The following is a 20,753-nucleotide window of genomic DNA, read 5'->3' as shown; positions in this document are numbered from 1 at the left end:
AAAGAGAGCTAAAGATTTAATTAATGTTTGATAACTGACTTGATATCAGATCTTTAAATTCCTGTCCGGTTTGGCTTTAGCTGTGCGAGGTTATGTGACTCATTTTATATCAGACATGCAGCCATAACATAATTTATTTGTTTATACTTATTTAAAATGTCTGATTACTCCATTGTTGAACGAAAAGACTGCCGAACATCTAAAACACGCTTTGACCACTGTCATCGTCTCAGAATCATTTGTCTCTCTCGACTCAGCGCATGTTACAATCAAGCTGACATTTGATTCATTCCTTGCAAAGCTGCAGTAGGAAACGATCGTTTGTCAAGGGAATGGCGGTCAAGTATTACAAGCGCTTAGGAATTTCATCTATCTACAGATATCAAACATTCCAGTCCACCCCAAAGCTCTTTAAAACCTTTCTAACTGCCGTGAGGTTTCAGACCGAAGCTGGGTCTGCATGAGAATGAAGTGTACATCATTGCAGAGGCAACATGCAACATGTGCAATACACACAACAACTCCATTATGTATCAGCCCAGGCTTTTTGTTATTGCGTCTAAGTGGTTTTTCAAAGAAATTTGAAAATAGACTTCAAAGCGTCTGTGTTTAGAGGACAGAAGATGAAACATTCACTCGCTCCTAGATAATGGCCTTGCTTTTGAATAATGCTCATGCCTTGCTCTTTTTGCCAGCGCCAATAAATTACTGACATGAATCTGTGCACTGGAAAATAAAATGAGCAGACCCTCCAGGACAGTGTCAATACAGAGATGGTGTATGTGTGAAAAACTGCTTTAGAAGGATAGAATGGAAGCGAGAAACGTCACAAGACGTCTATCCATTACACAACTCAATTCAAACTCAACGCAGGTGCTGCAATAATTACTCAACAGTGGCGCTTGTCATTTTCCCTTCTTCAATTTCCATCACCTCTGCTTATCCAGACGCAAAGGTCACAGTCACGATCAGCTCAAGTGTCACCGGATAAACACTGATACGTCACAGCAAACAAGTCGATCGGCCTTGTCTGAGACTTTCCTGGTAATTAGTCCCTCGTTCTCATTACCTATGGATGAAACATTCAAAAATCCTGTCAAGTGATTTCCAAAAAGTGGATCATTATTGTTTGTTTCATTGTTGTCTGGGATTATTTCTCCCATCCTAATTGTATTCACAGCATTATGTCTTGTCTCTGTTTTGAATTAACAAGCGTAATGTCAAATCATACAACATTTCAGCATGACTAAAAACTTCTGTTTCTAGTCAATCCAAGTCCGGTGTTCCCTCAGATCATGTACTTAAAGGCAGGGTCTCCGATTTTTGAGAAATGCTTCAGAAAACTGAGTCGGGCTGAATAATAAACAAAAATCAAAACAAACGTGTAGCTAATGAGCAGAAAGGGGCGGGGCTTGTCAATAAGCAGCGTAGAGAGTGTTCAGTGTGCATGTGTGACATTAGCAGAGACACATTTCTTTCCATTAGTTGGGACTGGGTTATGTATGTATGTGTGGGCGGAGCTATCAATACAGGGGTGGGGCCCATTTGGGTTAGGGGCGTGTTTGTTTTGGTGATTTCAGATGTCGACTTTGGCTTTCAAAAATTGGAGATCCTGTCTTTAAGGGTACTTACATGCCAGATTATTAATTTAACAAACGCAGTTACTTGCAGGAAGTGTATACTTAATAATTAATAGTCATACTGTGTAATGGTTAAAACATTTAAAACGGATAATACTTTCTCCAGTGAGGAATATAACACAGCTGAATTCCAGCAATAGAAGAAGATGAGTAAAATATAATAATAAATATCGGCACATCTATACAAAAGACTGCATAATAAAGTAGACTAGTTGCAATAAAAGCCTGCTTATATTACCAAGGAGTAATAAACATTATGTGCTCTACAGAAAAAGTAGCTTCATCTTTCTCTGGATTTAGAGTAGACCAAAAAATGTATATCGGTTTGGTTTTTGTTTAGGTTTCTTTGTCATATCACAGTTCACAGTCGTGATTAATGGCTCATATGAAATTAGACACTCAAGGTTTTAAGAATTTTTGTATTATTTTATAAATAGTTCTGGGTATTTCTTTCCTAGCCTACCAAGGACAATATATTCATCGAATCTTCACAGTAAATGATGATTATATTCTATATCCTCTCTCTAAGTGCCTATTCATAAACATCTAAAATTTGAAGGTTTTATCTACAACCACTGAAATTCTGTGTAATATTATCCCAACAGATGGATCTCACACTGAAAGCCAGCAGACTCTCGCTGACTAATTTTATATCAGTGGTTATAAAATAATTCATTTGTGTTATACTAAGTGAAATGGTCTAATAAATCGATTTCCATTCTGCCGGCAGACTAAAACGTCGGTGTACTGGTAAAAAGGGTTAAACATAAATGTGCTTTTCCCAAAGCACACTTGATTGAGAGAGATACAACTTAAATATCTGTAATATATTAGTTCATGAAAACAGCTACAGTGAGCAGAAAACAGAAAGTGAAAGATTATGGCAGAAATGCTAGACCATACTGTTCATAACTTTGGGCAAACTCATTTCAACATACTAGGATTTGGGTCTGATCTCAGATACCGTTTTGTACAGATAAGCGAATTGGGACACAGGGAAAAAGAAATCGTTTAGAAGTCTATCGTTGAATCATGTACACGCGATTCAAAAATGCATCGAAGGCTTAAGAGAGCTACTCGATTTAGCATAACTAGCTTACAGTACAACAGAGCGAGAAATATAAAGCCTAAGGCTACAGAGAATCACATAAATTAGCTACGCTTCATTTTATTACTTTCTAATGCAAAGCTTTGGATTCTCGTTTGATTGTACTGTGTTTTTCAGAATTAAACGGAGATAAACACATATTAAAGTAATGCTTACTTTTTAACCATACTGAAAAATATCATGCCAACACCTCAGTGTTGTGCTGTTACACCTCTAGCATTTAATTTTCTGTTGTCCAGTTTTTTTTTTTACTCTGTTCCTAGTTGAATTCCTCATGCAAAATCTGACACTGGATTGCAAACTGGGCTGCTATTAAACCTGTCTCTAGCAGTTTTAATGAACCAAGCCAAACAATAAAGAAATGAAATCTCTCGACACACAGTTTTGTGGTGAAACTTTATAATGATGTAACACGACTGAAACGCAACACGCATTTCCCTCTGTATTAAAATCACCCGAAATTTGTTTTGCAGAGCTTTTTATTTCTATGTTGAGAAATAAATTGCTTGACGTGGCATTTAAACGAAAAAGAGAAAATGTCATTAGACAACAACAAAGGTGCCGGAACACAGAGATGTACCTACACTTTTGCCCTCATCAACAAATCCTGATGCTATGAATATGCAAATTGATATGCAAAGTGCTCCCAATACTTTTACAAGTAACATTTTCAGGAAATATATTTCGAACAAACTACGAGTAAAGTTAAAGGAAATATACTGAATTAAAGATATAGTTTTGTAGATAAACGTTTATTTGCTCACATAGGTTCATCCAGAATCTTAGCAGGACACGTTCACGGTGGCCATTTATATCAGTTGCGATAAAAATCTTTTCAGAAAACTTGTAACGTGAAACGGTTGTGTTTTGTCCTATTGTATGTGGGATGAAAAATTATTTTCATTTTCATGTAAGTAACATAATATTTTGTAATTATATGTTTGTCTCTATTGCTACCTATGTATCCAGTAGCCCCCTCTAGTGGCAGCTGGATAGCATCATAGTTACAAAATCAAATACACCATTCATTCATTCATTCATTCATTCATTCATTCATCATGGACCCAGGAACACTGAACACAACGTGGGGACACAACCTAGACAGGATGCTAATTCATTGTGGATTGTGGTGCACCATAGACATAAATATTCCACACACTCCTTCACATCTAGGACCAATTTAGATTTGCAAAACCGCCTGGCATGTTAATAGGAAATGAGAAGAAAAACAAGAAACCAAAATGGCAAGAACACGAGGAACTCCACACGATCCCAGGTTCTACCCCTATCGCTGTGAAGCAGCAGCACTACCCACTGCTCTACAGTCTAGCTAACAGTATGTTGCAAAATCGTAATTAGCTTTACTAAACTTAGAAGCAGGTGTAAGAGCTAGCTTGTTTTAGCTGAAAGAAAGGAACTCGTTCATAATAGACAGCATCTTATTTTTCAAATCCATTTCCTTTCACTCTGGCAGAACTATCACAGTGTGTCTGAGACCACTGAAAGCCTTCAGCTGGCACCACTCAACACAGCTATGTTATTTACACCGCTACAAGCAACACTATATCAGTATGCTCGGAGAATTACTCATTTAATCTACTGTGTTTGCCGTGGGGATTTCTGACAAGAGGAATTTGTAAATATGACATCTGGGCAGTGTAAAATGGAAGATCAGAAGAAAAAGAGACAAAAAGAAATATAAGAATAATCTCTGTGTAGTATAGTACCTCATTAGCATCTACCTCAGAATTAGCAGTTAGCTGTTCAGGCAATCATAGCTACAGATTACAAGGCTTTTGAAATATTAGCTTTTTAAAAATACTTATTTTAAAGCTCAGCCATCAAGTATGTAAACTAATCTTGATTTAACGGATAACAGTGGATTTATTTTTATTAACTACAGTAAGTCATGGCTGCCATGTCAGTGTCATGTGGAATCCTGCTTTGTAGTCATAAAAGCATATAATTCATACTGGGCTTTGTGTAGCTTTGCTAATCTTTCTTCTTTTATTGGTGGTCATTCTACATTTTAATGCTTTTAATGATGTTAGGATTTAATATTATGAACAGTGACTGCTGTATAGTTATTGAATGATTCAGTGAATTGTTATATGACCTTTATTTGAAGCAACGCTACAGTACCGTCTATGCCGTCGGCTATTAGCCTTTTAAAATTAGGCTGTCTGTTCAGTTAGTTTGGGGAAAGACTGGACAAATTATATGTTTATTAGTTAGTTTAAAAAACAAGACAAAGCTCCAGCATGCTGCCAAGTCCCATGAGTTAGTTACCTGGAAACCTAGCTAACGACGTTAACGAAGATATTCTGTTTTGCTTTTTTTGTTGTTGTTGTTGCTGTTTTTTACTTTGACTTACTGCAAAAAAGTAGGTACCTAATTTCTTAATAGATTCCTATTTCTGAGAGAAATATATTCAGTTTTCTGAGTGAACCATGAGTTTACGTGACAGCAGTTTGAGAACACTAATGAAAGATGGATTTAGACTCATTATCAAAAGCCTGCAAATAAGACAAACACTGAGAAACAACAACTAAAATGGATTTTAAAGACAGATTTGTAACCTGAATCTATGCACATTTGGGAACTGATAACAAATCCATTCTTATTATGCATTAAGGCATCGGTTTTCAAGGCTGAATTAATGTGGGTCTTTTTGTGAATTCAAACCATTTTTTTCTAACAATGATTATTTAGAAATGTTTCACAGAGATATGTTTTCACATGGGCATAATATGTTGGATATGTTTTCGAGTAAATTCGAAAGCTAGTTAACATTTTTTTTGGTGTTTCCGCCTACCTACAATGTAAAACATTTCAAGATGGTTAAAATGTACAAATAAAAGTTACCTTAAGAACACGAGTAAAGATAAGATTACTGTTTTAACTCAGTGGATTATTTTAAGTTTCATTTTTAGAAGAAAAGTTAGAAACTTATATTTAGTTAAATTGTCTAAAATTTCAAAAACTGTCTTAAAACTAAATCTAGAAAAAAAAACTAGAGCTAAAATAAAAGAATTAAGTTCAAATAACTTAATTTTACACAGTAACTGTTCGTCATTATGAAATGTCCGTCTGTCATCCAAATTGTGTGTTACATAATCAACTATTCCCCTGTCCACCAGAACGTTCCTCAGCCTCATTGGCAGTGTGTTGTAGCAGGTGGTTTTTGGTTGTTGAACCCTTTTATTGACGATCTACATCTCCTACAACATATACCACTATGTACTGTGTGTGTATACAGTATATATTATATAGAATATGCCATGAACTCATGACTGTTAATTGACTAAATGCTTTTGAAATATGAAACCGTGCAAGTTTGTGCTTGCAAACAAATTTGAGATGGAAATGCAGAGTAGCTATAGATCGAAAGCGTCCATCCAGGCACACCAAGACAACCTTCTGGTAATGCTGCTACTGTTACATGGCACTCGAAGGAGAAAAGTTCAAAGCATTCATCATGGCCTAGACCTAAAGTCTGACAGACGTTATTGCACTAGGAGTGACTATTGTCAGGATGACAGTATCATCGTGTACTTTGTCTTGTTGCTTTCAGTCTCAATACACTGAAGGGCTTGTTGTACAGCTTATAGTGGATCTCTGCACTTGAACAGTGACAGGAAGATGGATAAAGAGAGATAGTTAACCAAAGAAAAAAACCCTTCATGAAGTGGTCACAAGCAATGTGATCTTTGGTCGTTATACATTTGTTGCAATTTGAATATGTAAGTAAATAGTAACTGATATTTATTTAGCTCTAGCACTAAGAGTGCAATACAAGTTATTTTAGTTATTTAGTCAGTTTACTTAAGAATGCAAGTAAATACAGGTAACAAAATCCTTATCATCATTACCATTACATACTTAATTATTAAGCAATGTAATCTTGTCACGTTTGAATGTTTGAAAGTCATGACTGCATATTCAAAGGTACAAACGCAAACCGTGGTATTTATTCTGACATCAAATTTCATATCATTTGTTATGACTTAGGGGGGCACGGTGGCTTAGTGGTTAGCACGTTTGCCTCGCACCTCCAGGGTTGGGGGTTCGATTCCCGCCTCCGCCTTGTGTGTGTGGAGTTTGCATGTTCTCCCCGTGTCTCTGGGGTTTCCTCCGGGTACTCCGGTTTCCTCCCCCGGTCCAAAGACATGCATGGTAAATGTCTGGAAAATTGTCCGTAGTGTGTGAGTGTGTGAGTGAATGAGTGTGTGTGTGTGTGCCCTGCGATGGGTTGGCACTCCGTCCAGGGTGTATCCTGCCTTGATGGCCGATGACGCCTGAGATAGGCACAGGCTCCCTGTGACCCGAGAAGTTCGGATAAGCGGTAGAAAATGAATAACATGTGAATTAATAGGAATCTGCTGTGTTTAAGTTTAAATGCTGTGTTATGGCTAGTTCTGCAAACATATACATGATAACAATTAGAGACTACACAAATTGTAAAATAAGAAAAAATATCATTAGTGTCTCTTATTGAAAGAAATGTGGTTTTCTGAGTGAATCATAGCTTTAGCGGTTTTCTGAACACTAATAAATGATAGATTTAGAAACATTATCGAAAGCCTGCAAATAAAACCCACACTGTAAAACAACAACTACATCAGATCTCCAAGACAGATTTATATCCTGAATCTGTGCACATTTGGAACTGATGATGATTCCTTTGTGATTATGGATTAATGCATCGGTTTTGCCAGCAGGGTGAATTAATGTGGATCTTTTTTGATGAATTCAATTGTAATGTGTAGAACTTAATTCAAATTCTGTTTATTTTGTCCCTAACAATTAGCAGTGGGGAATTGTTCAGAGTGAGACATTTGCACAATATGCTGGATGTGTCGTTATTGTGTGAACGCTTAGGAAATTCTGATCAATGATGATCTTCACATTCAACACCAAAAGCACCAGAGTACTGTACATCCTGTTCTCGAAAGGAAAAAAGAAAATGAATGTTTTATTTCTCGAATGCTACAGCAGTTTGCTAATGAGTACAAGTGTAACTTTGTGAATTAAAGACACAGTATTTACATTTACAGCATTTGGCAGTTCGGCCTTATCCAGAGCAACTTACATTTTTATCCCATTCTATACAACTGGGGGCTAAGGGTCATGCTCAGGGGCCCAGGTGGTTTAATGGACCTGGGATTTGAACTCGCAACCTTCTGATTATTAGTACACACACACACACACACACACACACACACACACAAATAAATAAATAAATATAAATGTATAAATGTATAAATATGGAAAAATATGGAAAAATAACTTTTTTAGAGAAACCACAAAACTTTATTTGATAGGCTGCTGTCACAAAGCACTGACACCGGAGACTCCTTCCCTACATTATAAGTAAACATCTATTTAGCTTTTTTACAGAAAGCTTTAACAATTAGACATAAATCTATCTTAAATAATATCACATAAAAATCCGCTTATAACAGATTTGGATTCCTTAGATGGCCTGCCTGTCATGTTTCCCATTTAATTTTACTATATTGTTTTAGAATAAGTGTATTCATATAAACCTGTGACTGGAATTACAGCTGCTACTAATGTCAGAGCTGCTGATCTAGAAAATGAATGAATTTCTTGGCAATCAGAACGGAGAATCCGACAGAAACAGCGGTGTAATAGTTTAGAATGTCGTAGAGAATTCTTCACATAATTCTGCACATAAACAAACGAACTGGTGTCTAACAGGTACTTATAACAAAACGAGTAATTATACGTGTTTCATATGAATCTGCAGACAAACTGGAGCCCTCATAGGAATTAGCTGCTTTTGAACCAAAAGTCCTTTCGTCTTTGCAAATTTACCAGACCATGGGTTCTGGAAAGTATCATTTGGATTTATAAATGTGTAATTGGCTCTAGAGTCCATCATCATCATCAGTGGTATTCTTCCCTCAATTTCAACCTGCAGCACAAGTTCTTGATCAGCATCTGCTGTTGTTGGAAGCTGAACCTCCCCTGTAGAATTCTCCGGGCATCACTAGTACCCCTAATATGATCATTTTTCCACTCGCCGTTATAGTTTACCGATACTACCCTCTCTAGAGGTTTACCAGGCCACTAATTATCTCATAGAAAATTCTTCTGTCAAAGAAGCTCTCAGTGTCTCAGATTTTCAATGCCTAAAGTAGAATTTACTTAGAATCAACAAAGCCAAGCTGGTCTATTGAGCGGCTCCTGAACTCTCGTACTGTTTCAAGACAGTTATCTTTTTCTTTGCAAAAACATCCACTCCCTTTCGGCTGTCCCCCACCCTTATGTCTTGAGTTGTTTTTAAAAACATGGCTACACACCCATCTTTGGAAGTCTTGACCTATTTACATGGAAAATAGGAGAGTAACTAAAACTCATCATGCTTTGGCTACAAGTGGAAGTAATCATTTAATCCTTGGCGTATCTTTTTAATTTTTTTTTCTTTTATTTCTATATTTATTGTTGCATTATCTACCATTTACTGCAATTTCCTTCGTGAACTAGGCAAATATTTGCTTCTGTTAAATATTAGTTACCATATTACAACTACGTAATTACTCCAATTTAATTTTCCATGTTAAATATTATGTAGCCATCTTTCTTAAAGTGTTGCACATAATATGTACAAAGATGGTGTTCGCACTGGACAAGTTCGCTGAGGTCCGAATCTGAGTGTGATTGTTCCGTGTGCCTCCACAGCATTGGTCTAAGTTTCAGACTCACTTGATTCTTTTGAACTCCAGTCAACTCCTTACATCATCACAAGGACGCATCAAAAACGTGGGGATGTGGTAGCTCAGTGGTTGAGGTGTTGGGCTACTGATCGGAAGGTCATGGGTTCGAACCCCAGGTCCACCAAGCTGCCACTGCTGGGCCCCTGAGCAAGGCCCTTAACCCTCAGTTGCTCAGTTGTAAGTCCCTCTGGATAAGGGTGTCTGCTAAATGCCGTAAATGTAAAACACAACACCATGCAACTCACCATGTTAAGGTAATGATGTACTCAGTATCACTCATTTGTTTTAGCCAATCGCAGCACAGTTCCAAGTCAACCAAACTCGCACCATTTTCTACAGGAAATCTCAGGTTTTGTTCCTTGGTGCATTTTCTGGTTCACTTAAAAGCTTTCACATTATTAATTCTTCCATTTTGAACTAAACTGCTAGTTACAAAGCTCCTAAATGTACCCCCAATAACGCACCATTATTTTCAAGCTTCTTCACAAAAAAAAACCTTCCATGTTTTCAGCCTGGAACCTTTCTCAGCCTGGAGAAGAGAGAGTCTTGGATAAAAGCTAACTCATGAGACCTACAGTATCAGAGATCAATAAAAAAGTCGGGGTCAACTGAGGGTAAAGATAATTAGTGCATTTATTGCAATTGCAATTTGCCATGTGTACAGCAGGGGGCTCTAAAAATGACAAACCGCTTCTTTAAACCTTTAATTAAAAACCTAATTATTAAATGTCTTTCTGTACAGAATATAAGACACAAAGTATAGATATAAATGTGCTCAGACTTCTTGAACTGAAGACTAGGATACGTCCTGTCTGTGACTGGCTACTAAGTTGCCAATCTTTAATTCGCAGCCCTGCTGAGCTCGGAGTATTGATTTGTAAATGCACACCATGTGTGTGTTGATCCAGACTAGATCCTTGGCCTGGTTTCAACCCCTCCATTTGCATAGTGTGAGAGGCAGCAGGCTGGGGGGTCGGAGTCGGGAGTCAGAACATCTCCTAGATGCGGCTTAGCCTCTTCCTCTGCCCAAAGACGTGGCTAAGTAAAAGAAGGAGGGTGGAAAGGGTAACTCGAAAGAGGAGTGACATGAGCACAATGGATGGACAGAAAAGAAGGAAAGGTTTGGAAGGGTGTATTGGTCGTAATGGGGATCAAAAGTACCTTATTTTTGTTTTATTTAAAAAAATGATGTGATATATTTATTTATCACTGGCTATATAGTACGCATTATAAAATGCATTATTAAATGCAGATGATGATGGAGCATTTGCCAGGGTACTTAAGCACAATCTGACCACTGTGTTTTCAACATGTGTGGGAATGTATGCATGTGTGTGGGTGCATGTGTGTGTGTGTGTGTGTGTGTGTGTGTGTGTGTGTGTGTGTGTGTGTGTGTGTGTGTGTGTGTGTGTGTGTGGTTTACACGCAGCATACACTTCCTGAAACTGTGGCTAGGGGGTGCACTGTGGCTGGAGGAAGGAGCTTTAATGTATTCGTGCCTGGCTGCTGGGAGCTGGTCACATGGGGAGGCTGAGCGAGTTTAAAAGTGCTTTAGCTCCCCTTCAGACAGAGCAGTGTGAGCCGCCAGTTAAGACACACACACCCACACTAACAGGCACACAGACATAGACATACAGGCAGGCGCGCACAGCACACGTCGTGCCTACAGCAGAGCAACTTTGTGCACTGGAGCTTCACGGAGACACAAACTGGTCTGCATATACAGATACATATCTAGCGTTTTAAGCGGACAAGAGGACAGCGTGGAAGTGAGGGACAGAGAGGAGAGGAGCAAGCATCTAAGTGAGTACCTTGTATTGCACTTTTTTTTCCTCTTGTCTTTCATTCTTGGGTTGCCCGAGGAGATACGTGCACACGGAGACGTAGGTCGATCGGTTACTGTGATTTTGTACGGGAAGAACGGTACGGGCAGCGTGCACTTGTCAAGCTTTTCAAAAGCTCCCCCGATGGATCGTTTCTAGCCGCCTGTCAGTGCTCCGGACTGCTTGTAAGAACAGAGCACGTGAGGAAGCGATATGAAGGGATGCCATCTGAGAAACGCGATCCATGCCTTTTTGGAAGATAGGTATCTAACAAAAGTGGAGGACTAGAAGGGAGCGACCAAGCACAAAAAAAAAGAAAGAATGAATAGAAAGGGGGGATTCGGGAATTCGAGTGAAAGTGGCAGGGGCATTGAAAAGCTTTGACACTGGGCAGACAATTAGCGATGGCTTCTGTTATCTGTGGCTTTTCTGCTGCCGCTGCCCTGAAGGCACAGGTCAGGGGAAGAGCTGACCCTGTGTCAAAATTCCTGCATGGGAGCCATTATCAAGCTCTGATTGATTAGTTTGAGCGGAAATCCCTGCTTCGTCCGCCGCACCTCGTCCGCCTTCTGCTGCTGGCTCAGTTCTTTAGCTGCTCGACCTCTTCAGTTGTTTGATATACCAAGTTGATTCAGATGTTTCTACTCGCTATGTGTCTCTTCTTCCTTTAATCTGTCTTTCTAATCTGTCTGCACATCTAGTCTATTATTGCCTCTATTCCCTGTGTTGTCTCGAGTCTTGCTGTAAAACCAGGAGACATCCTTGTATGAGATGTTCTGCTTATACACACACCTCTCTTTTTATTCCCTTTTTCATTCAGGCTTTAAATGCACTACCCTCCCGGCATAAGCCTCTGTGGGGGGTAGGGGGGCATTAACCCCACTAAGTTGACAGTGCTTTAATGACTCCCTGTTTCATGCCTTGTTGAGGGGAATGAGAGGAATGTAAGAAAGGGTGCAGGACACCTATGAGGCTCTTCCCCTTCCCCTTCCCCTTCCCCTTCCCAGAGCAACCGTTCTTTTCAGCAATTTTTCCCTCGTGCTGTCTTCTAATGAGGATTAAAAACTTGTGAGGAGCTGACCAAACTTAGTCTTGCGAGTTCTGTAGAGTTATGCTTTAGGCTAGAACGATGTTGTTGTGACTGGATTTCTCTCATGGAGTCCAATCATAGGCCCCATGCCTCACAGCTGTACCCCTGTCGTCTAATCTTGTCCCACCTCCAAGCAGTGTTTACAGTTTAAACAGAAGAAAAGTAAAATAACACTAGCATAATATTTCCTTTAACATACTTACCCCTAGGACAAACATCCTTAAACAGATGTCAGAACGGAGGGTGATCACAGGCGGTGTGTGTGTGTGTGGGGGGGGGGTGCGGGGTACAGATGCGCCCCTTTCTAACATACACAAATTTTACAAATTAGAAGCCGCTGCTTTAGGAATCTGCCTCTTCTCACCTTTCAATCTCATCATTTTTACGTTTGACCTTATATACGTCGATTATGAGTTCATAGTCGTTCCGTTAAAGCATGACAACGCATCTGTCTACATGCCTGGCCAACTTCACCTTCCGTAGCACCCACCAGTCACCTACTGGTTGTTCAAACGCTGGTATGAATATGCAAACCCTTAACTCAACTCCTGAAGGGGATCAGATTTGCCTCCTGCTTCAAGCTAATTAATCCCGGAGCTGCATGAAATCTATTATTCTGCCCTTTTAAACGCCTCCACAAAGCCCTGTCTGTTAGCCCAGTAACATCGCTCCACGGCTTGCATGACAATGAGCCCATTTAGCCCGAGCATGTGACTAAACCTGGGCATGCGTTTCAGTGGCGTATTTCCATACCTCTTGACAGTGAAGGGATTCCGCCGCTACATTATGACATCCGTCCCTCTTCGCCTGAAGTCACTCTAAACGAGAACGACTACTTTGTACTCCTCTTTAAAGTGACTGACTGGTGTAGGGGAGCCAAGCCTGGCAGGCACAAAGCGGTGCGCTCAGCAAGAGCAGTGCAGGCTTGTAAGCGCAATCAGATGAACATCTTTGAAAAGTCAACCTGCAACCTGCTGTTCAGAAAAGCGTGCAACAGGAATCATCACCTTGTACTCTTGTACATTTCCATTCCTTTAATTAATTACAGCTTCTCTTGCAGCACTTTCATCGTTTCAGAAATCAATGCTTGAGGATGTGATGGTCAGTGTTCACCGAAATACTGTAGTTAGGGCACAAAAGAGGAGCAGAAAATAGTGAATCTACTCCCTGGCTCTCGCATGGGCTTTTAATCTATTAACTGCTGAATCTTAAAGCACTAATCAATGTGGCCTTTTATATTTCCATAAACCCAGCGAGGTAAGTGAATAAATAAAGTGTGCAGTCACAGAGGATGACCTGTCCTGCTCTGAAAGCCTCTTCAGTCCAGTTTCCTGCTTCGTACCATGTGCGTTAGCTTAAATCACGTTACACCAAAAGATGCCCCCTTATTTGCCTGATGTTGTTTTTTTCCTCTCTGCCTGATGCAGTGGACACTATATTCACGATTGCGCATTTGGCCACAAGCACGCTTGATTATTAGCGCAAGGACGTGGAGGTTTTTGAGAGGGGAGAGATGTTAAGTACCGGATGGAAAGCAACAGCTCTCTTAATTGCATTTGCATTTTCCTCTTGGCACCGGAAAACGCCGGGGCGAACGCCTTCGAGTTCATTTCAGTGCACGAGGGAAGTTTAGAGCTCCATCCAGACCGGTCCATGTGTCTTTTAATCGATTTTTGCCTCCACAGACATTTCCTGTCCCTACAGCATGAATCATATCGTGTTGTTGATGAGCAACAAAAACATCGCATACTTCTGTAATAGGGTTCTTGATTTAATGATTTTTGTCGCCCGAAGGGAAAGAGAGAGGAAAGTGGCAGCCTGACGTACATTAGATTTAAATGAAGTACAAAAAAAGAAAGTGCTGTATCTCAGCAGTAAACAATGCTGTTAACTCGTTTCTCTGGTACAAAAGGAAAAAAAATCGCTGATAATTTAATTTGACATTATTTCAGTTGGCTATTCTGCTCCTTCTGAGGTCGCTCGATGTTTTCAGGAACATGCAGAAGTTGAACTCATTCCTCCGTGCTGATCTGCTGCCACTTCCCACACCTGTCTGTTTAAAAAAAACATCCTAATTGAGAGAGTCTAGCTTTATTAACAGCTCTCGAGGTGGGCTCAATCTGTCCCGTAATCCTGACAGCGGCAGCGTGATAAGATTGTCTCCTCTAAGCGTGTTGCATAAGCCTCATTCTCCGCAGCTTACTGATGCTTTTGTCTCCAAAAAAATAGCGCCAGCAGAATCCTTTAAGCGAGACACCCTTAGCTCATTAACATGGCTTAATAGTTGTGCATACTTTATCCATTTGCATGGATTTCATCAATGAACCTATTAAGAAGGAGGGGGGAAAAAGCTTTTGGATGCTAAAGGCAGGGAAAATCTTGAAACGTTGAAATGGAGCAAATTCACAGAGGGAGATTTCTGGACACAATTCGACTCCAGTCATGAGCTCGGTATGATTTTCAGGACCGAGAATCACCATGATGGAATTACCATGTCATTTCATCCAACCAAAGCATTTTGCAAAGCAGTGTTTCATAATACCTGCATGTGTTTCCATTTACATAGAGGCCGATTGAAGCGGTCTGACATTTCTGCCATTCGGGACGAAGTTACTGAAAAGTAATCAAAGATAACGCAAAGAATTCTCTGAAGTCAGTTGTGTTACTTTCTTTGTTGTTACTTTTTTTGTAAAATTCACTCAGTACTTTAGGTCGAGATTTAAACAAAATGGACTACTTGGAGTTGATGGAACAAAATTTGTCACTTTATGTCACAGGCAAAAACAAAAAAGTCAGGTGGACGCCAGCAGGGAAGCAAGATCGGCTACTTAATATAATAAGACGCAAATCAAATATAATTTGTTAAATAACAAGGAGGATGCGGTGAGAAATGAGAAATGTTGAGCACCATTACCAATTTATTAATGCTGCGTTTGAGCTCAGCAGGTGCCAATAATAATTGGACCTTGATTGCATGAAAATGTCCTGCTGAGTCCGGAGCTTATTTTCAGACGCAGTAATGTCATTGGGGGAAGCACAGTGGCTTAGTGGTGAGCACGTTCGCCTCACACCTCCAGGGTCGGGGGTTCGATTCCCGCCTCCGCCTTGTGTGTGTGGAGTTTGCATGTTCTCCCCGTGCCTCGGGGGTTTCCTCCGGGTACTCCGGTTTCCTCCCCCGGTCCAAAGACATGCATGGTAGGTTGACTGGCATCTCTGGAAAATGGTCTGTAGTGAATGAGAGTGTGTGTGCTCTGCGACGGGTTGATGCCCGATGATGCCTGAGAGCACAGGCTCCCCGTGACCAGAGAAGTTCGGATAAGCGGTAGAAAATGAGTGTGAGTGAGTGAGAGAGAAATGTCATTATTTATTTATTCAGAAATATTTAGGCTAACAGGTATACCCTTTGAAGCTTAATCATATGTTTTCCTTAAGCTGTATTTCACCCCTGCTGAGGGACAAGAGCAAGGATTCTGCGTCTAGGATCAAACCTAAATGAGCTCCGAGTTGAGACATGCCCCTTAGCATCATGTTTTCATTCAAGAAGACACGCTGCGCTATAAAAGGATGAGTTAGGAAGCAAGCAAACACTTCAGCAACAACACTGGATTCCCAGTAGTTTCTTTTTCCTTCGCTTGCTTCATGGGTTTGCTGTATAATACCTCCCAGAGGTCATGGTTTGGTAATTAACGCATGATTTGTATCAGATGGATGAAGCTCTGGTACAGATTTTCACAGTTGCGTCATAAACTGTAATAACACATCAGAGACGGCGAATCGTGTACACATGTGCGAGTTGGAGAATTAAGCTCTCTCTCTGCGCTCATAAAATGACACTGCAGATTAAGCTTCAATGAACACATCAAAAGCGTGTCTGACATGGAACAGCACTTAAGCTGTGTTATCGCCTTGACTCGCACACTCACGCACCTCTTCTCTACTGCTTCAAAGTGGCAAGAAGAGAGTTTCCTCCTCGTAGCTCGGAGAGCGTATCCATTAAGCTGGTAATTTCAGGTGTTTAAAAGCTTGATGTTGTGAGGGCAGGGAAGGAATAAAGCAGGAAACAGGAGTGCTCTTAGAGGAAAATAATCAAGGGCGGGGCTAGGGACATGGCCCTCAGATGTAAATATAACAATTTATCATTATTATTATTATTATTATTATTATTATTATTATTATTATTATTATTATTATTATTATTAACAACAACAACAACAACAACAGTAATACTTCTACTACTACTACTACTACTAATTGTTGTAATTGTAATAATAATAATTGTAATAATTGTAATAATTGTAATAATAACTAATTGTAATAATGATAATAATAATAACAACAATACTACTACTACTAATAAAAATAATTGTTGTTGTTATAATAATAATAATAATAATAATAATAATAATAACAACAACAACAATAATAAGCAATATTATTGTTGTTGTTATTATTATTATTATTATTATTATTATTATTACTAGTAGTAGTAGTAGTAGTAGTAGTAGTAGTAGTAGTAGTAGTAGTAGTATTGTTGCTGTTGTTATAATAATAATAACAAAAGCAACAATACTACTACTACTACTACTACTATTAATAATACTTTTTGTTGTTATAATAGTAATAATAATAATAACAACAACAACAATACTACCACTACTACTACTAGTAGTAATTGTTGTTGCAACAACAATAATAATAATAATAATAATAATAATAATAATAATAATAATAATAATAATGTGTTAATAAATTAAAAATTACCAGTAAATTGATAACAATAAGTCAATAATAAAAATGTTAATGCTATTTATTTATTTATTTATTTAGTTAGTTAGTTCGTTCGTTAATTAGTTAGTTAGTTAGTTAGTTAGTTCAATTGATTTAACTTTAATGGCATGTTGACAATTTCATGACAATGTTTAACTCACTTGAACAGCACAGTTGTTTCCCAATCGCACATACTGAATTATTATAATTTTTTTATGTGCAATTTTAATTTTTATTAAAGCATCACATGATTCCTGTTTATTTTAAAAATGCTTATATAATTCGTGCTATAAACAGTCATTCTCCCAGCTTCTCCTTTAGACTTTTTTCTCTATCGAAAGTCAGTAAGAAAAAAACAAAAGAAAAAAGAACCGAGAACAAACTTCTTGATGTTAAATGATGGAAACCGTTTTATAAAGTGTTGACACTGGAGGCTCCGGCAAAAAACTTCACGTTAGAATTTCGTTTTAAAGCGACAGCACAAAAAAATCTGTTTACTATTAACCTGCGATTACGTTAAGCGTTTGGCGTATACAGTAAGTCGTTACGATAAAAAAGCTACCACGTTAAAACGAGTGCATTAACACAAACCGTGAGCTATAAATGCTATGCTATGCTATCGCTGTTAAGGAAAACGAGTCAACACTTTCCGACCAATCAGATTGCAGAATTCAGCCAGCTGCCCTGTGGTAAAACGCACAATAAACCATGTGCTGAGTGCATATTCATGTTGGTGGTCATGTTCTGTGTGTGCGTGCGGAAAAAGGCATCCAGTTTTTCTCAACCAGCGCATATTGGGTAACGTTTCTGACAGGATGCAGATGATCAGATGCCTGCGATCTGTCCCTCAGCAGTACTTCAACTAATTCACATTAGCCAGCTACACAGAGTCAAATGAAAAGCCAAAAGCCACATATTTTAGGGCCTCATGAAATATTTACCTCATTGAAAGGCACTTTGTAGATCTCTGGGTGTGTTGTAAATACACGCCAAGAGAGGATTTGATTTTTTTTTTTTCCCTCCTCAAGAAAAAAGGAGGACTGATCTTTTTTTTTGTAACATGTATCTTTAAGGGCAATTGCTCTGTAATTATAACGTGTCATGGAGATTGACGTTTTACAGAACTGCAGCAGCCCACAATTGTGAACCTCATCAAGATGTGCAGGTTTTCGAAAAGAAACCGACTACACAGAGGAAGAAATATTCACGGCTGGTTTTACTCTCCCTGATGAAACGTGGGCTGATTGAAACTCGCTCCTCCGCTCGTGTAGATATACGGCCTGTTCTCCACCCGTTTCTTGTCGACCCTGGTGTAATTATTCCTCACCTTCCACCCTGGGGAGAGATTTTCATAAAGCCATCATTAATTTTTGTACAAATGTTAGCTTTCAAACTGTAAATAGCTTTCCCCCTACTCTTTTTTTTTACCTGCTAATTTCCTGTTTCTAATATAAGAAAGTTCTGACGAATGTTCATCGGTGCTGCAAAGCGAACCGATTTATAGCACTGCTTACCTCTCCCGCGTCTCTACGGCTTCATCTCATTTGATGTCATCGAAAATAAAAAGACCCTCTGATTAACTAGCGAGGTAGCAAGGGGGGTGTTCAGGGGGACAGCTGGCGAGTTTGCTAATGCCAGGCTGAAAATATTACGTGTGACAAGAATGCATTAAACAGTGTATAATTTAAGGGCAGAGACAGTTTCGGTTGACGTGCTATGGAAAATATAGCGTGACATAATTTACCTGCGAGAGCAGGAGCTGGAGATTTAAACCTCGCACGATCTGTCTGATCAGTGGATTTACGCAAAGCACATAAGTCTCGGCTAAAAGATTCTGGCAAGCGGGTGTGTGATCTTTTCGAACAACGTTTCCTTTTAAACAGCATCCCTAAATGGCTTTGTGTGGGGATATTTACTGCTTATAGAACGTGAGTGTTTTTCTTCATACACACTTGTAACTAAACCTGCAGCACATTCGAACTACTTCCTGTCTTTTTTTTATTCTGCTTTCTCTTCTAGCGGATCGTTCAGAAGCAAAACAAAGAGGAAAGGGGGGGGGACCACTAAAGACCAAGCTTTCTTTCTCTAAACATAATTATGAGCTTGTAATAAACTGCTAGTGAAAACAGCTCAAGAAAATGTGAACGTATCTATTAGAAAACGCTGATAAAAAGCCGTTGTATTGCAGATTATTAACCCTATTTCTAGACATGGACTTTCATTTCACTTCGTATTTTATCAGCAGATATTTTATTTTATTTAAATGGCGAATAAAAGCAATAAAAAAAATCGTTACAGTAAATTCTAGCCATTTGTTAACATTACAAGTCGTCTTATTATACTGCGAATAAATTAAACCTAGATGAATGTATTTTATATTTCTCGTTATGTGATCACGATAGAGCCGATCATTTTCATTATCATTCCTATTTGTAGCTATTTATTCTTATTTTAATGCTGAATGGACTCTTAACAAGACAGGGCTTCATTATAAAACTACTGTATGCTTATACATTGGTGTTATACAGTTAGAGAAAGCAGATCAATTGTAATCACACCCAGATGACAATGGATTTCCTTCTGAGTAAGGTTTCTTCCTCACGTCGTCTCGGCGAGTTTTTACTCGTAACCGAGCATCTGGCTTGCAGCTTCGGTGTAAATATAAATTAAAATCTAATATTTTTAATTCTGAATTTTTAGACATTTTTTTTATGTAAAGCTGCTTTGTAAGTGTGTCCATTGTTAGAAGAACTATACAAATAAAATGAAATTGCATTAAATTTAGAGCTAGTATGAAGTTACACGGTTGCACTTATCTGACCATGTCTTACAGAGTCATAAGCCCTATTCGGACTGGATTAGTTCTACGTGGGGACGTGGGGGTAAAGTAATTATTACCAGAGCTTCTCGGTGATTTTAGTCCCGTCCGAATGTGCCATCTCGGTAATCATTACGGACAATGTCAGTAAAGATTACGGCGACTTTTACCTTCTGTAAGGTCCGGAAAAATTACCTCAGGTAATACTAATCCCGTCCGAATCGACCAGCTGTAAATATGTACGGTAAAATTCCGTCATTTCCTGTTTAAAAGTAGTTTTTTGGCGCGTTTTACAAGCATGGAGGCGCTTGAAACAGGAAGCAACGTCATACGCACATGACGACAAGGAGGTTACTGTGGTGCGTAAAGCGAGTTACCCCTCCCACTTCTGCTAGTTTTACTGAGATGTCTTGTCCCGTACAAATTGGTCAATTAATATTACAGACGTCCTGAGGTAAAATTGCATTACTCCACGTCCCCACGTAAAACTAGTCCCATCCGAATAGTGCTTTAGAAGGGAAATTATTTATAACCTGGTGTCACCCAGATGAGAGGAAATGAATGCCGATGAACCCAATGAAACATTGAAAGGAACCAGACTCAGTGTAAAGCTGCTTTGTGACAATGTCCATTGTTAGTACAATAGAAGCCTTTATTTTGTCACATATACATTACAGCAGAGTGAAACTCTTTCTTCAGATATATCCAAAGTTTACAGGTTGGAGTCAGAATACAGGGTCAGCCGTGATACAGCACCTCTATAG

General features: G+C 39.0%; 1 protein-coding gene across 1 annotated transcript in view; it reads left to right on the top strand.

Moving 5' to 3' along the window:
* The first annotated feature begins 11,048 nt into the window (after nt 1–11,048).
* The window catches only part of cntfr (ciliary neurotrophic factor receptor), a 182,168-nt gene continuing 172,463 nt past the window's right edge, over nt 11,049–20,753 (top strand). The window contains exon 1 of the mRNA XM_027140971.2: nt 11,049–11,294. The gene's annotated coding sequence lies outside the window, so the exon portion shown is untranslated. The remainder of the gene's footprint in view (nt 11,295–20,753) is intronic.

The sequence above is a fragment of the Tachysurus fulvidraco genome, chromosome 20, assembly GCF_022655615.1.
Source record: "Tachysurus fulvidraco isolate hzauxx_2018 chromosome 20, HZAU_PFXX_2.0, whole genome shotgun sequence".
Taxonomy (NCBI): domain Eukaryota; kingdom Metazoa; phylum Chordata; class Actinopteri; order Siluriformes; family Bagridae; genus Tachysurus; species Tachysurus fulvidraco.
The sequence above is the reverse complement of the archived record's forward strand: the minus strand, read 5'-3'. Positions and strand labels throughout refer to the sequence as shown.